General features: G+C 40.1%; 1 protein-coding gene across 1 annotated transcript in view; it reads left to right on the top strand.

Annotated features, from left to right (window-relative positions):
• Positions 1 to 18,326, top strand: part of IFT122 (intraflagellar transport 122) — a 2,412,356-nt gene that overhangs the window by 2,311,884 nt on the left and 82,146 nt on the right. The window lies entirely within an intron of this gene.

Raw genomic sequence — 18,326 nt, 5'->3', positions numbered from 1 at the left:
GAAAATTATTCTGCATGCATTGCAGCGACAATGTCTATTTATTTCTATGTATTGTGCTCTTTTCCTTTTGTAATGATCCCACATCTGGTTCTTTTATTTCCTGTACAATATGCAGTACTTTAATTACAGTTGGTTTAGATTTTGATTTCCCATTTTCTAGTAATTGCTTTTCCAGCAGCCAGCAGCATTAAACATAGTGAAGCCTTACTGTGTATAGCCAATTCAGATCCTGTGTCCCAACTCACAAGAATCATTTCTTTAGTTACAGCCATTTGTTCCCTCAGTGCTTCTAACAGAGCACTCTGAGATTTTTTTTTTTAATTAGCAACACATTACACTCCCAAAAACATGTTCCTAGTTACCTCTTTCTCGTTTCTATCGCACCTGTAGCACTTGCTAACTACATGAGGAAGAATTCTGTGAAGTCTGATTGGGGTGTAAAAATACCTATGCAAACACTTCAAGCAAAAATCCTAAATTTCTGGACTTTGTAGATCAACTCTGGTAAAGTTTTTAGTCAAATCAGAAAATGAAGATACTGTTAAAAATGGATAATTAATTGGGCATGTAAAATATTCCATGATGACTATAAGCACAAATCAGAGATAGTTAGAAAATATTGGGGAGAGAGACTGGAAAGGTAATTTACAAAGAAACAATGGAAGGACTTCTGTATGGCTTTTTTTTCCAACTATTTGATCTAAATTATGGCCTAAGCAAAGAACGGAAGTAAGGAAAGAAATTCAGTTTTATTTATTTTTTTTTATTTCAAGGAAGAAAAAAATGTGTTTGAGAAAAACAATAGTTCTCAATAAACTGAGAAGACAAATATTAATCATATGTGGGAAGAGTGTCTGCCCCCCCCCCCCCAAAAAAAAAAAAGAAATAGTTACATGGGTACCCTCTGTTTTCAGACTGGGATGAAAATGAGAAAACAAATGGCCACAGTTGTATATTTTAGTTGTCTTTGTCATAGATGTGCACTGTATGCTTATCCGGCTTTGCCTCTAAAAGAAAGCTGTCTTCAACAATATATTTCAAAGTGTTGCTGGCTGTTTTGTACAGACATGCACACATAACATGCCTGTTTACCTCTGCCCCAAAAAAGATAGTCACCAGTGTGACATCCGATATTTGATTGTGAATAAAGTGAAAAAAATTCTGATCACTGTAATGCATTGTAATTAGTTCCTCCTACACAGAGCACTGTCTTTAGAGAATCTAAAACAACTTTTTGTGTACACCTTTCAGGTCTGATTGTGAGGAAAGTCAAACAATGTCCATCGTGTCCTCAGCCAGCCAACACATATGCTAAAATGACTAGTTACACTCCCAAAAACATATTCCTAGTTACTTCTTTCTTTTTTCCATATATATATATATATATATATATATATATATATAGATAGATAGATATACGTGTGTGTGAACAAAAATGTGTGCAACCACAATCACAGATGTAATCAATAACAATATTTTTCACAAGTTTTCACACACAGGCCCACACATACTGATACTGTCCCTGCCAAGGCTGGTCTTTCACAAGATACACACACACACACACAGCCATGTCTTACCAATTTTGGGGGAAGGAAAGGAAGTTTACATCACTGCACTGGTTACACCTAATTGTCTGGGAGTGTTCAAATGTAGAAGCAGCCTAGCAAGTCCACTTTGTGATGACCACAAAAGACATGACTGGTAGCATGCCGTGTCTTCCCCTGTGTGCCAGCAGTTGTGGAGTTTGCGAGATGCCTGAAGTAATGGATTGTCAGACTGGCCCACTCAACTCTCATATAATGGACTGATAAGGCTCATTGTTATAACAGCAAGATTAGCACCAGTGTCAGTAACCCCATGCTGTCCAAAATGGTATACATAACTGTCTACTTCCACTTCTTCAACATCTTCGGCAGGTCACTATTCAGGCTGATGTCTTCCCTTCAGCTTGCATTTATTTCACTTTTTTCCTTTCTTCACTGACTTATTACATTCTATATGCAATTGTTGTCAACAGAATACAACGCAAACTACTATATGTGAAGAAACTAAGTTGCAATTAGTTATTAAAAATAGTGAATACCTGTTTGATGTAGCAATTCAATTGCAAGTTATACTACACACTTTGAACGTTTAAAATTGTTGCTATGTAATGATCTCTTCATAATGAAAAATATGACAGTGTATGAAACACCACAATTAAAGTCTAAAACTGATACAGTCTCTGCTAGTTTTATATTAAAACTGCAGGATGAAATCCTTAGCAAAATGGTTTTGCAGTATTCTTTTAAAATAGTATTTATATACTGTCTAGCTGTAATTTCAAAAGGAGATCTGCCTTAACACCTATTGGCTGTACCACATCGAGTAATTTTTCATTGCAAGAAAAGTATTATCAGCCATGTACCTGCCCTTTCAAACAAATATATTTATTTTTTGCACACATTAGATTATGAATCATTACAAATGTTGCATATCATGTTCCAGCTGCTCAACTAAGCCTTTGGACTGAAAATGTTTTTGTACTAAATACAGGGTAATACCAAATAAGCATGGCCAAATATTCCTCCAAAGCACATAATTAAAAATGTCCCATAAACTGTCAATTTAAAATCTCACTCCTTTAAGTTAAATGTATTGCATGATTCTGCAGTGCCTGATGGAATAAAAAGATTAGTTGATTCAGCAGTATGAGATACTGTGTAGAAAAAAAAACAATAATAAAAATAATAGTGATACAGCTAAAATTATGGAGCTGATGAACACAAACACAAGCATGCATGAACGCGCGCACACACACACACACACACACACACACACACACACACACACACACACACACACACACACACACACACACTCACTCACTCACTCACTCACTCACTCACTGTCTCTCTCTGACAACCAATGTACGTTTTCCAACAGAATATTACTTGCATTTTTCTTGTTTGTAATTGTTCCTGTGGATGAGAACTCTTAAGAGATGACAGGCTTGTTAGCAATGGATGAACACAAGACAGTCCCTCAAACTCTTATTTTACAGAGGTGACTGAACACTCAAGTACATTTTCAAGAACCTAAGTATCGGCGTTATGGAACCTGCAGGAGCCATACTCCAACTCCAAGGCAGAGATACTTCCCTCTTGGAATGACTGTCTCTTTGCTGTAACACATCAGTAAGCCTAGCTTGCTGACATCATGCAAATTAAAAATGATAAATTTGGCATTCATTAATCCAGAAACAATTCCAGTGCCTACGCTTGCTGGATCTGTAGTTCAGAATGCTTTTTAACCACTAGAACTCCCTGTAGGACTGGTTTGTGGCAACGAGTAGCTGAGCAACCTCAACCACCAGGTACAAAGGATAGTCACTCAGTTGACGCAAGCACATCTCAGTGAGAAAGCCTATCAGCAGGTGTTCCATGCTGGTTATTAAACTCTAGATGAGCTGCAATGAAAGTGACAGCCTACATGGAATTCAGATAACTTTCCGGGATTATATCAGAAGACCGAATGGAAAAAATATCGAACGGCAAAACAGCAAAAAGACCAGACCTCGAACTTGCTATTGTGCTGGGCTGTGCCCCCCACACCCCCCGCTAAATATATATACCAAATCCGAGATCACACTACAGTGAAGAAAGAGCAAATATTCCATTTTTCACTGTACCGCGATCTGGCAAACAGCACTTCGAGGTCTGGTCTTTTCGATGTTTTGCAGTTCAATATTTTTTCCATTTGGTCTTCTGATATAGACCCTAACTTTCCCACCTACAAAATCAGTTTATATGTGCCTGGGTCTGCTAAAAAATGACTGTCGCTCATTTATTTCTGTCATTCTCAGAAAGTAGTTGTTGAAAGATTTACTGTCAATCTTGTTCACTGGAGATGCACCTTCCTTGTTATCAATTGATAAATGCACACACACACACACACACACACACACACACACACACACACACACACACACTCACTCAGTCTTTCCTAAAATCTAAACTGCTGTGGTACAGAGCAGCTGAGGGGTGACAGAGATAAAGGAAGTTCAAAATGAATTTAACTTACCATTACAGAAGTACTTCCTGTACCCTTTCGGTGCCTATTTGAAAGTTATTAATTCCAAAGACGGAACCAAGGGTGTGACCTGATGATGCAGTGCTGTAGATGGAAGACAAGTAAACAAATCAGGGCTTAAAGGACCCACTTGGAATTCATGGCACCTTATTATTTTGTAAAGAAAACTGGCATGTAGTGGACACTTAAGAGGTATGTACAGGGTCAGAACTCGTGGGCCAAATAAATATATTGTGGTAAAGCCCATGGCCTATTATGAGTTGAAGAGGTGGCAGCCAACACATTGACAAGTTCAAGGGCCCCCTCTGTCTGCAGAGCCCTATTGCACCCATACAGTTCAATTGGCCAGAAGACAACCCAGCACACATGCACAGACACACACACACACACACACACACACACACACACACACACACACACACACACACACACACACACACACACACAGTGTCTGTCTCTGAAGAGGAAGTTCTATGAAACATCCAAGCTGCACATTTTTCTACACTGGCATTTTTCATGTTTCTTTATTTTTTAGTTTTTATTTTTTTTTTCCTCCAGTTGGGAATAAATTATATACTTGCCTTTCTAGACACAAGTGATATTATATAACATCTACTTAATAACTCCCAATGAAGGGCTCATGCCAGGTCGAAACCACAAATAGTTTCAAAACCTATATTGTTCCAGTGAAGGGTATTATATCATATCAGTGTTGCAGTCTCTTTGTGTTTTTAAGCATTCAGAGAAGCTTTCAGTAATCATTTTAAAATACAGTACTCCAGGTAGAGCAGTAGATGGCACTTGTGAGTTTCTGCCAACACAAATTCAATGAGAACAATAATGGAAAGCTTTCAAAGAGTTTTCCACTGCTTCAATTTAATCTCACTGAACTTTTGGTGTTTGGTGCAGCAAATACTCCTTTCAGGAACCACCACTGTATAGAGCACTAAAAAGCCTAAATTGGTTAGAACTATACCAACCACTAACATATACACAGCTTCTTACCATCTATATAATTATCCAGAATCAGGGGCGGCTCGTGCTATAGGACTGCAGCCCTCCCACCTGTAAAAAGAAAAGAAAAGAAAATGGCAAACAAAAAAAAAACCTCCACGCATGCTCGCAGCACAGACTTCTGGGTTGCAGGGCAGAGATGCCAGGCAGTCTGGATAAGGGAAAAAGGTATCTCTGCCCTGCAACCTAGAAGTCTGTGCGGTTGTCATCACCTGCACACAGAGAAGACTGGACTGCATCACCCGCAGGCTGGAGTCTTCAGCCTATCACAGGAAACAGAAACCAGCCACCAGCCAAACCGGAAACCAAAGGTAAGCTGTGTGTGGAAAGCAGCCATGAGGGAAGCTGTACTTTGGACAGAGCCGGTAAGTGTAATTTTATTTAGCAGGGAAAGTGTAATATGATTCAGGTTAGCTTTAGCCGTTGGTTTTTCTTATGCAGGCTTTTATTATGCTGCCGATGTGTGTGCCATTCATAGGCTTTTCTTATGCAGGCTTTTATTATGCTGCCGATGTGTGTGCCATTCGTATTTATGCTGCCGATGTGTGTGCCATTCGTATTTATTCTGTGTGTGTGTGTGTGTGTGTGTGTGTGTGTGTGTGTGTGTGTGTGTGTGTGTGTGTGTGTAAAATGCCCCAGTCACTATCTGCTGGTGACTAGAGAGGTCAAGCTTGAACCCTGTACCTTAAGTGCAGGTGGCAAGGGCCTGACTTCCCTACCCACCACCATTTGTAAATAAAAACAGATTTTTGCCTCATATTTGTTCTGTTCCTCATAAAATCTGTGCATTGTTGCCTGACAGCTACAGGTTCTCTGGTTTGATTCTTGGCTAGGGTGCCTTCTCTGTGGAGTCTATATGTCTGGAGTGTTTCTCCCTGCTCTGCTAAAAGTTGGCTTTTGTTCCAATTCAGAATTTCCTGGTTAACATGTTAAATAAAAATAACAGGCATTTGAATTCCAGACTTCATATTCTTCAGAAAGTACATGGTAACACAAAACTCTTTATTCTAGCAATTTTCTAAGTTTATAACATTGGATATTTGAAAATTGTCCTTATTTTTTGACTGTATTCCCCCATTATTGGCTTTGTCCAGGTTTTTTGTGCTAAGGTTGAGAGCTATGAACTGAATTCACTGAATATGTTTGGGGGCTGTATTCCCCCATTACTGGCTTTGTCCAGGTGTCTTTTACTAAGAGGTTGAGAGCTATGTTCACAAAACAGCTGCTTTGGCAAAGTGGCATGTTTCTCTGACTGTTTTGCACAGGGTCCTGGGTTTAAGACTTGGCAGTAAAATGTATGGTGGTAACACGGCATCCTATTCTAGCAACTTTCCAACATTATACAAGCAATGTTTAAAATGAGTTCCTGGTTTTTGGGCTTTTGTCCCCCCCCCCTGATAAATGTTGGCTTTTTCCAGATTTCTTGTGCTGCAAAGTTCAGAGATACAGCTGAGTGTCGAGTAGATTTTACAAGGAGCTGAGAGCTGCAGGGGAACTAAAGTTTAGTGCTGCTTATGCTGAGTCTGCTTGTATTGTTAATACCACAACAGGTAGTGTACTTTTGATGCAGAAGGCTGTGGGTTCTACTCCCACATTAGGTAGATGCATTGCTGATACTGTACTGTGTTGTAAAGGGGGGGTGGATGATGCAGCCCTTTTTGGCGAAGATACCTAGTAACAATGAACCTGTTGTCATCCATTCCCTATTGCAATATTACTAGCTTATTTTTATAATACAACATAGACAATTTATTCCTCAAGGGCAACAGGCATTTTACTTGTAGATGAAACAATGAAATATCAAGTTGTTTGCTAGCAGCAACCTCTTTATTAGTTACAGATTTCTTTAATGTGGGAATTATTTAGATGACTTTTACTACTTCAGAGATTGTGCATATTTACTGATACTGGTGAACTGTTACTGGTGGACTGTAGAATTTTGAGTAGACTTTTATGACTGAAATGTTCTGAATTAGGCAGTTGGTGCATGCATTTTGTTTCATTGTTTGCTGGAAAAATGTTCAACACAATAAATTTAAAACGCTCTCTAACAACTGTACTGTATTGTACAAGGAATATAATTTAATATAATCATGAAGGTGTATCAAAGAGCACATGTATATTTCGTGTGCAAGGGGCCTATGATTTGAAAACAGCCCAAAGTTAATCTTTATCTGCACTGGCAAAATGTATTTTCTTTGAATGTTGGTTTCAATGCTGCCTCAATGAATGAATTTCAAGGGCAGAGAAGTTTTAATGCTAAGTCTAGTTTCATTGTGAGACTGCATTGCTTTGTTTAGCAGATATCTATTAAGTGTTTGTGTTGTAAAATGTAAAATAAAGCTTTCAAATGAAATCCAAATAATTGTAGAAGGAAAGCAGTATGCACATTAGTGTTTATGGTAAATGGGGCGAAATAACCAAGGAATGTGACGCTGGAATGGCTGCAGGGGGATGGCTCCATTCGACCATGATTTTGTGAGGGGGGAAGGGCAGCAAACTCAGACAGGCCTGGCTGAACTATACCTCTCAACTGTCCAGATTTTTGCAGAATGAATAGATTTTTGCTTCTTATTTTTGGTTTGTTTCTCATATTTGTGGTTTTCTTGCAAATCATTTAGGAATGAAGTCACTAAATAATGACAGATATTAAGTTTCAGACGTCATGACCTCTAGAAAAATGCATGCTAAAGCAAGACCTGTTATTCTATCAACTGTCTTAAGTTTATACAAGAGCAATTTTTAGTACTGTTTGTATGTATTGTTCCCCCCAATATATTTGGCCTTGTCCAGATTTCATGCATTAAGAGGTTGAGAGGTACATGCAAATCACTTTATAGAATTAGGAATATCCAAACCTCTTAACTGTCCCCAATTTTGTCTCAAAATGTTGCTTTCCCCCTAATAATCCCTCCACAAAATAGCAATTTTGGAAGAAAATGTGGAGGGTTTACAATTATAAATAACTGTAATGATCAGAGTTATAGATTACTTTTATTTCAGAAATGCATGTAGATGCTCTAATTTTGTCAGCTGCTCAAGTTAACTACTAATATTAAAAAGGTCTCCCTTCTTTGACAGGTTACCAGCTGTATTGTGTGGCAATTTTATATTTTTGCATCATGTTTTTGATCCGTTTTTCATAAAATTGTGGTTTTCTGGCAAATTAGTGGCAAATCATTAATGACTGAAGTTAGAAAAATAATGGCAGACATTTGAGTTTCAGATTTCATACCCTTCAGAAAATTCATACTAATGCAAGACCTACCACTATTCTATTATCTTTCTAAGTTTATAAGAGCAATATTTAAAAATTGTCCTTATTTTTGGGCCTGTGTCCCACATCTATGTATGGCTTTGTCCAGATTTCTTGCTTTGAGGTTGAGAGGTATGAGTGTCAGAGCCATCACCGTCAGTCAGAGACATTTCAAATTGTGACATACTTGTTGCACCCCACTCCCCCATGTAGTGACTCTGGATGTGTCCAAGCAAGGCAAGGAGCAGTTATACAGTGTAAGTGTGTGGAGTATTCCCCCATCCAAGGTAGACACAAGTACGGCAGTGGCTTTTCATCTGTCCTTGATTTTGCAGAATGTTCTAGTTTTCTCTCATATTTTTATACTGTTGATTTATGGTTCTTTAGAAAATGCATGCTGTTGCAGTGCCCTGTTGCTCTGTGTTTAAGTAGCAATGCTTTAATGACCATCTGGTAAGCTTATCGGAGATTGTAAGATGCAAGTAAGCTTTAATAAGCATACTGTTAAAGAATTACCAACATTGAAAGCCTTTTTTGTTGTTGCCATGCAGAGAATACTTACATAACTAAATAACATATAAGCCTTAGGTATTGAAATGCATATGACAGTATTTGTAATAAAGGACAGGATTACAGTATTTAAAGAAGCTCTTTACATTTGTTGGAGACTTGCAGTCATCTTTGCAGGCTTTACATGTAAACTAAACAGTATGCCATTGCCAGTCTATCATGTGTAGTCCCTAACCTGTGCAGTAATCCTTTAAGCAATTTATCGTGAGCTTGTTTCTTGTTTGCTGTTCATGTTTTACTTTGATCATGTCTTCCCCATGAAATAAGTAGATAGTTGTTGTCAGGCAGCAGGTCTTTTTGGATAAGAAACATTTTTACAAGTGGGGGTATCACAGAGATTGCTACTTTCAGCATGTTACTTGGTAATTTTATAAAGCTGAATATAAATTATAATTGGAATTGCACTACAAGGAGAATAGGTTTGAGTTGACTGCTGCTTGTTTTTTTAATGCTTGATTTTGACTGGCATTCCAGTAATGTATTTAAAAAGTAATTTATTTTTTCATGCCACACAACATGTTTCCATCGAGATATTAAGTAAGCTGTCATGTAGCCAATGCATTGAAATATTTTTTTTCTTCTATACTTCATTTTGTCTTGATTGGACTCTCGTAATGACAGTTTGGCACCCAGGGCAGCGTATTTAATTAAAGTTCCAGTTGTTGTGGTTTTGAGCATAGATCCACCCCTTTCTAGTTGGCCACACCTCGTTCCCATTGGCCCCACCCACTCAACTGTCTTCTGTAGCCCCCCTTTAATTTGAAGTCACCAGCCGCCACTGTCCAGAATCCATCTGCTTGTCCAGCAGTAAATAAGATTTTACACAACTATGCTCCCACTTGGTCATAATGATCAAAAACTCCTATCTGCCCACAAACATATCAAATTTGGTGGGCATTGCCTGTACTCGTATCATGTTGCTAAGGACTGGAACTCCTTATCTTTCCATCAGGTCTGCACCCTCTCTCTCATCCTTCATAATCATTCTGAAAGACTTCCTAGCCAAAAGCTGGCTGTTTTTGCTCAACACCAGGATAAACTGTATCCCTGAATGTGGACAAATACCTATTCATGCTCTACCTCTCCATACTCTCCCTTCTTCATTCAATTCCTTACTTCTGTCAGTTTCTCTCCTCTGGCATTCTGTCTAAATATACCATCAGCCAGCTTTTCTGTCACTTCATATTGCAATTCTTGTGTGTATTATACTAATTTACCTTTAATTTCTATGTAAACAAGCTAAAATGTCTCTAACTGTTAAATCATTGTCTAATAACTTGTATGTATTCTTAACCAATTCATATTATCTCTAATTTGGTGTAATTATTTAAACTGTGGGGGGAATTCAATAAAGCCTACATGTACTAATTTGCTGTGTAGGTATAGTGGCACAGTGCTTACATGGAAGTAAGCAGATATGCAATCCAGTAAATGGAGTTGAGGAGCATGTACTAGCATGTGAACACAGAAGTTCCCATGGTGTGCAAATCACCACATAAGCAGGTGAAATGCATGCAAATGAGGTAGGTAGAGCAATCCAGCAAACTTACAGGCAGTCATGCAGACCCTGTGTTGGTGTCCATAATTTACATGTAAAAATTCCATGTACAGGATGTAAAATGACACCACAGGCTGTAAAAGTGTACTGACAGTGGCAGAAGTAGTATAGAGGACACAGATATTTGCAGAATTAACCACCATGTGTCCAAAACCCTATGGAAAATAATGTCAAATAATTTTATTTTTTTGAATACCCTGAGTATGTTTGCTTGGCGTGCCAAAGTGCAAACATGTCATTATGGAAAAAAAAAATATAAAGATTGTAAAAACCAGAATTTGTGAGTATGTAACAGGAATGCATTATAGGACTGTCTTTCACCAGGTCAGGAAGAAACAGGCGAACGTTGTGGGTTCTTGATCAAGCAGCTTTATTATATACAAATACATCATAAACAAAGCTAAGTAACTTTAACTTATAAACAAACTAGCTATCATGCACATAGATGTTAACACTCTGGCTACACCTTCAAAATGGCACTGAAACTAACATGTGCTACGTATTTATATGCACACACACCCACTGAAAAATGCCATAATGTGGCACACACACAAACTAGGAATGTCATAGAGCATATATTTGGGCTGTTGAAGTCATGGTTCCGGTGCCTTGATATGTCTGGTGGAGCCCTGCAGTACTGTTCAGCCACATGTGCACAAATGTTCACAATATGTGCTGTGCTACACAATATGATCCTGCGGAAACAGCTGCAGCAGATCAAGCAAAGGGAAGGGAAACACAGCCCCCCACCAGTGCCTGGGTCACCACAGCTGCACCCACGGGGACTCAGAGGAGAAACCCCCTGAGGCTGTCCCTGAAAGCAGACGTAGGCGTGCCCAGTATGCCCTGGTCTTTGCCAAGAGACAACGCATAGCACTTGCACTGACAACTTAGGATCCTAGGAATTGATACCTTACTCTGACTTGCATACACATTAGTAAAAATGATGCCAGCCAGACCACATAACTTGTACCTCAGCATGTATTGGCTGTGGACTGCATGCATCAGACAGAGTTAGCCCAGAACTACAGGTCTGTCAACTGTTGCATTTGCAAGGTAAGTCACTCTCCTATACATCACTTGTAAGGGGTAGTACAGTATCGTAGCATATGTATGGACCTGACACATGTATGCAAGGGAATATAGTGGGCTATATACAGTGTGCTACTGGGCTACTTGGAGAGATCTATAGCGGGCTACTGGGCTACTTGTAAAGATCTAATAGCCACTTAGGACAACAGGTACTGTGTTCACTAGTATTTGGCCCATAATATCCACTAGGCCACATGGTGGGAAACTCCATGACATTATTCCAGGGAGATGCCAAACAGTTCGGTCACAGGACAGTCGCACCACTGTCTATGCCAGCAGAGAATAGGCTGGTCGTCCCCCACCCCAAACACATCAGTGTCCCCATACAACTGCTGTAACAGTAAGTCTGCAGTGACATACCAGCAGACCAGACAATTCCTGTATGTTGTTGATGGTGTGAGGAATGAAACCCCTCTGTCTGGTGGCTGTTGTGGTTCACTGAGCCATGGACAGTAGTATGGGCAATGGTGCTGATGGTTCGAATCTGCCAGCATCCATCTTTTGCATGTCGGGTACTCATATGGTGGTATTCCCACAGACTGTCATAACCCCTCAATCTGTTACTGCAGGAAAGCTGGGCAAAGCTAGACTGAATGGGGGCACAAAGGGCCATACCTACATACAGACATTATACATGCTCTACGTAACCTAGCAGGGTTGACCTGAAGAGGGCTGTGCACAAGAGACGCCCTCACAATATGACAGATTTGGAGAGCTTTTGCAAGGAAGTGTGGGCAAATATTGCCAAATCAAGATGTGCCTTGCTGACAGACTCCTACCCAAGAAGACTGAATGCTGTAATTAAATCAAAAAGTGCTTCAACAAAGTATTAGTTTAAGGGTGCATACTTATGCTACCAGCATATTATACATTTTTTTTTTTTATATTGTTTCCCCTAACAGATTTGTTTTTCAATTGAATTGTACAGGTTATAGGTCACATTAAATGAAAAGTTTTGAAATTATTTATTTGGTCTCATTTTTTTATATCACAAAAACCTGGCATTTTAACAGGGGTGTGGACACTTTTTATATCCACTGTAGCTAACTTGAGCCCTAGTCTGTTGCCTGTACTGCCCAAAGACCTGCTGTTTGGAAATATGTCTGTACATACATACAACTATATATACATATCTCTCTCTCCCTATACCCCTCATTAGTCTCTATCATTATGTGGCGCACACACACACACACACATACATATATATAGTTTTATATATATATATATATATATATATATATATATATATATAATAAAGTACAATGATACATAGACTCCCCATATATATCTACATAACACATTTACATAATGTACACACAAAAACATTAAAGGAGACATCCTGTTATACAGATTTATATAGATGGGATGGGTGGGGATGTATGAATGTCTTCATGTACCACAGAATGCTAGGGTTATCTGCACATCAAAATAGTTATCTGATGGAACCAGACCAAGGCCGCAACAGTACATAATCTACTCACCAACAGACCCCTGTGCCTGTGAACTGTCACCCTGTAGACAGACACAGGTACGCAGGTGGTGTAATGTACAATGGGTGTAACGCATGCCTTGGACAGTCCATATTGTCTCTGGCCACATGTCCACCTATCAATCTGCAAACAGCCACATATGGCCAGACAGGTAAGTGTGCACACATAGCAGGGATATTACCAGGTATCCCACCCCTAGGTCACTAGATGCAATAACATTACCAAGCAGTATCACTCTGCAGGCCACATATGCTGTCTAACAAAACACTTTGTGTACTCCACAAGTACTATGCCTGCAGCAACATATACAACAGACATAACCTGTAGGACATGCAATAAATACTGTGAGCTGTAGTGTGTAATACTAGATACGTAGGAGTTCTAATCTCACATCATCCAGCTGTGTTTGCATGTATCAATATACCCTTTACAGCAGTATGGACATGCCCATATGTGATATCTCTGTGCAATGGTATGCATTTTATGGCCCTGCGACTGGTGCTGGCCTCTAAAGTCCCTCCCCCACATGGCCTGTTGATGTCATCCACCTTAAGAGCATTGGCTGACAATCTAATAAATAAATACTGTGGTGCATGTGATAAGTACTGCAAGCTATAGTGTGTACTACTAGATAGATAGGGTTCTAATCTCAAATCATCCAACGTGTGTGTGTGTGTGTGTGTGTGTGTGTGTGTGTGTGTGTAAATATATCCCCATGCAGCACTTCAGACAAGCCCGTATGGGCTATCTCTGTGTAATGGTTATACATTTTATGCCTTGCGACTAGCTGCTGGCCTCAACAATGGCCTCCTTTACAAAGACTGCTGATGTCATCCACCATAAGAGTGCTAGCTGACAATCTAATAACAGATAAACTCCTTGATGTGTATGATAAGTACTGCAAGTTGTAATGTGTAACAGTCGATAGGTAGGGGTTCTATTCTCACATCATCCAACATGTGTGTGTGTGTGCGTGTGCGTGTGTGTGTGTGTGTGCGTGCGTGTGTGTGTGTGTGTGTGTGTGTATGTGTGTATGTGTGTATATGTATATGTATGTATGTACATACATATATCCTCTTGCAACAGTACAGATATGCCCATGTGGGTTATCTCTATGCAATGGTTATCCATTTTAAGGCTCTGTGACTAGCTGATGGCCTCAACATTGACCTTCTTTACAAGGCCTGATGATGTCATCCAGCTTAAGAGCGCTGGCTGACACTCTGATATCAGATAAACGTTGTGGCCATGAGATACATACTACAAGCTATAGTGTGTATTATTAGATAGGTAGGGATTCTAATCTCACAGCAACCAATGTGTGTGTGTGTGTGTGTGTGTGTGTGTGTGTGTGTGTGTGTGTGTGTGTGTGTGTGTGTGTGTGTGTGTGTGTGTGTGTGTGTTTGTGTGTGTAAACATATCCCATTGCAGCACTAACAACATGGCCATCCAGCCTATCTCTGTGCATTGGTTATACATTTTATGGCCCTGTGGGTAGCCGCTGGCCCTAAATCCCCCTCATCTACATAAGCAGAATTGATGACCACCACCATCTAGATTTGTATGTGCAGTATACCCACGTGACACGTATCAAGGGTAGCAGACCTTGTCACAGGGTATGAAAGCATGATGATGCTGACTGTCCCCATTGCCCATGACACACTGTTGTACACATATGCACCCAGGGAGCAATGCAGGTATACTGGCATACCTTTCTGATGCCATATTTCTTCTGTGCTGTCTTGCCATCCTGTGCCGCTGTATTGCCATCATGTGTCCATAGTTGAACCACAAAGACTCCTGAGACACAAACATACACAGGTCCATGACACACCTGTCATTCTGTAACACTACCGCCAGTGAACCAACAGGCAGCAAAGATACACAAAGTCTGATGTGTAGTCAAGATACACGCCAGCATACAGTACCTGTCGTGGCCCACAACAACTGCCATGGCATAACACTGCGGCACTACAAATACACATGTAAAATAATATAGTCACCCTGTGCATCAGACACATTTGCAGGTCCCTACATTGATGGTATGGATGGCAGGGATGTGGCACAGGTATCATCACATGCGCAGGGTGTGGTGTGGGGGTGCCAGAGGCCTAGACTGTGCCAAAGAGTTGACAGCTGCATTTGTTTTGAGTTTGAGTTTAACTGCGTTTGGCTGAGTTTGGGCCTTTGTCCTCCCCATTAATTATGGCTATGTCCTGATTTCATACTGTAAGACTTTGAGAGGTATGTTAGGCTTAGCTCTCAACCAGACAGGGACGAATGTCCATGAAACATGGACTTAGCCAGAGTACATCAGGGACATTCAGGGACACTTTTACAATGTTCGACCTATTTATGTGTGACATTGACAGATTGAGAGGGGGTGAATTACAGTACATCGTTTGATGTTACAGGAGTGTGCACCCTTACTTAGTGTCATTATGTCCTACGTGTAATCCACTATTTTTACTACAATAGATGAATGTGGTAGAAGGGATTGAGAGGGACAGAGCAGAGCTGTGATTCAAAGCAGGGACAGTTGTGAGGCATGCCTATTTGTGCTGGACAGCAGAGTATCACTGACATGTCAATATCATAGATCTAATACAAGCTTACTGTTGTAATCCCTATTCGCCATACTGCTATCCTCCCATCTGCATCTTGTTTTATGGGGAAATCTAGTACATATCTGATAGGGTGGTGTATTCCATTTTTTGAAGCGTTCCTCTGCAAATGCTTTGCACATACGCTGTCTGTGTGAGTAAAACAACATACCTGATCCCCATAAGCAGTTACTTGACCTTTGTAGGTAATGCTCATTAACAGCTAATTCCCTCTACACCAGTCTGTGGCTCACAATTTCTAATTACATCCAAAATAGCTGAATTGCACTATCATTAGCCAGTGACATGGCACCACAGTGCAATATATGAGGCCTTCATGTAGGCCTTGGCCCCTTTCTCAGTTTTTGAGATGGACATTACTGAGGTGTGTTGTCTACAGCATCACATATGGTAAGCACAAATAATGACCACTGTAGAGATGTATGAAGTATGTCCACAGTTTTGCCTCATATGTTTGGTCAGTATCCCATGACAGTGTGGTCATCTGGCAGTTCACTGGCCAACATTATGGGCTGAGATCAGTAAGGGGAGAGAGAGGCATGTGAGTTTTATAATTTGCACAGTGATTCCTCACATCTCTGTTGAAACTGTCTTCCCCACCCCCCTCCCTGTTCTTGGTTGTAGTTTAAATTTGGTGGCTTTTGCAGTGCCCGCCCCACTGTAGATTTGATCTAGGACACTCTCCCATTCCCATCTCTTTACCGTATTCTACCTAATAAACCCTTTCTGCACTTGCTTTTAGTCCATTTTAATTTAATTACATTTTTTCAAACTGTGTGTGGACTAATATTGCTACATACTCAAGTGTGCCAGCTTGCACTGCATGTGAATTGTTTTTACTACTGTTTTTGCTACTTTTCTGAAAAAAAAAATGTAAGCCTGTTTCCTACCTTTCCTGTAATTAGTGTTCCAGATACAGATTTGCTGTATCCAGGACTGTTTGTAAGCTTCTGAGCCCCCCAAGCCTTTCTGTGTTGGAGGGAAGCCTTCTAGCTTATCAGTGGGAGTGGTAAGCATTAGGTAACCTGTCTACCACATAAGGAGTGGTTCTGGCCCAGAATTTGTAGTTATTGGCCGTTTGGGCGGTCTTCCATCTCTCTCAACATTCTGATTTGAAGGCCTGCATTTGCACTTGTTTCTGTCCTGTAACTCCTGGGCCCATCACATTTGCTCACTCAAAAAAAAAAATTATCTCTGCTTTTACTGTATTTGTGTTTCTTCCTACTTTATTTTGCTTTTGTGTCATCTTAATAGTACTCAATTGTATTTATTACTGCTTGGTGTAACTCATTCTAAGCCTTTTAGTTTAAGCACGTGGGCTTCAAACCAGTTGTTTTACATTAAGAACGTTTGAGGTCTGCACTGTAGTGGCAGCACAGGTATCTTACATCCTTCTAAGTTGGGAACTGCTGATTGAGGGCTCAGTGTCTGTTATTCTAAAAGTGTATTAATTATGGTTTAAGCACTTGGGCTTCAGGCCAGTTATTTTACATTAAGAGGGTTCGTGGTCTGCACTCTTGTGGGAGGAGAGGCTGGACTCTGCCCTTCTGAGCTGGGAATTTCTGGTTAAAGGCTTATAGTGCCTGCATATTTGAACTGCTTCTTACTGAAATTGGTACACCTTGTTTGCTGTAGCATAGACTAGGTCCAGGCCTGCTGAATCTAGCTTTGTTTGTATAACTTGAGCACTAATCCAGGCATTCTTTAAAGTATTCAATTGTATTTATTACTGCTTGGTAGTAACTTGATTAAAGTGTAGCTATCATTCTAAGTCTTTTGGATTAAGCATTTGGGCTTCAGACCAGTTGTTTTACATTAGGAAGGTTTGTGGCCTGCCACTGTGGTGGCAGGACAGGTAGTTTACATCCTTCTAAGTTGGGAACTGCTGATTGAGGGCTCAGTGTCCATTATTCTAAAAGTGTATTAGTTCTGGTTTAAGCACTTGGGCTTCAGGCCAGTTATTTTACATTAAGAAGGTTCGTGGTCTGCACTCTTGTGGGAGGAGAGACTGGACTCTGCCCTTCTGAGCTGGGAATTTCTGGTTAAAGGCTTATAGTGCCTGCATATTTGAACTGTTTCTTACTGAAATTTGGTACACCTTGTTTGCTGTAGCATAGACTAGATCCAGGCCTGCTGAATCTAGCGTTGTTTGTATGCTTTTTTGCTTGTTATTTCCCTGAAACGCTAATTCCACCTAAAACCTGGCTTTTCACCGCTTCTGTGGATCCCTAGTGATATCTGCATTGCTTACTGTACTTATTTCCTTGTTTCACTTGAAAGAAAGTTACTGTTTGTCGTTTTTGCATTTAAGTTACCTGTAACACATTGCATTTACGTTACCTGGCACTTGCTCACTAAAGCAATTATATAAGTCAGCATTAAAAAATTAAAAGCACTAGACCCTCACAAACTCCCCTTGAGTACCTTGTTCCTCATTGGCCCTTTTTTTCAATTATAAAGGAATTCCCAATACTATTCCAGCATGTCCAAAGGTCAGTTGTCAATCTCCTCTCCGGTCCAGCTGGTGAATCTGGGAATCTTGAGGCAATGTTACAACTGCCTCATGTACACAGACAACCCTCTCCTCCTCCCAACAAATTCCAACACATGTGAGAGATGCAACCATATTGCCAAACTGGAGGCTAAGCTCT

The sequence above is a fragment of the Protopterus annectens genome, chromosome 7.part1, assembly GCF_019279795.1.
Source record: "Protopterus annectens isolate FY-2018-M chromosome 7.part1, PAN1.0, whole genome shotgun sequence".
In the NCBI taxonomy this organism is placed as follows: Eukaryota; Metazoa; Chordata; order Ceratodontiformes; family Protopteridae; genus Protopterus; species Protopterus annectens.
This window is presented reverse-complemented; position numbering and strand designations above follow the sequence as displayed.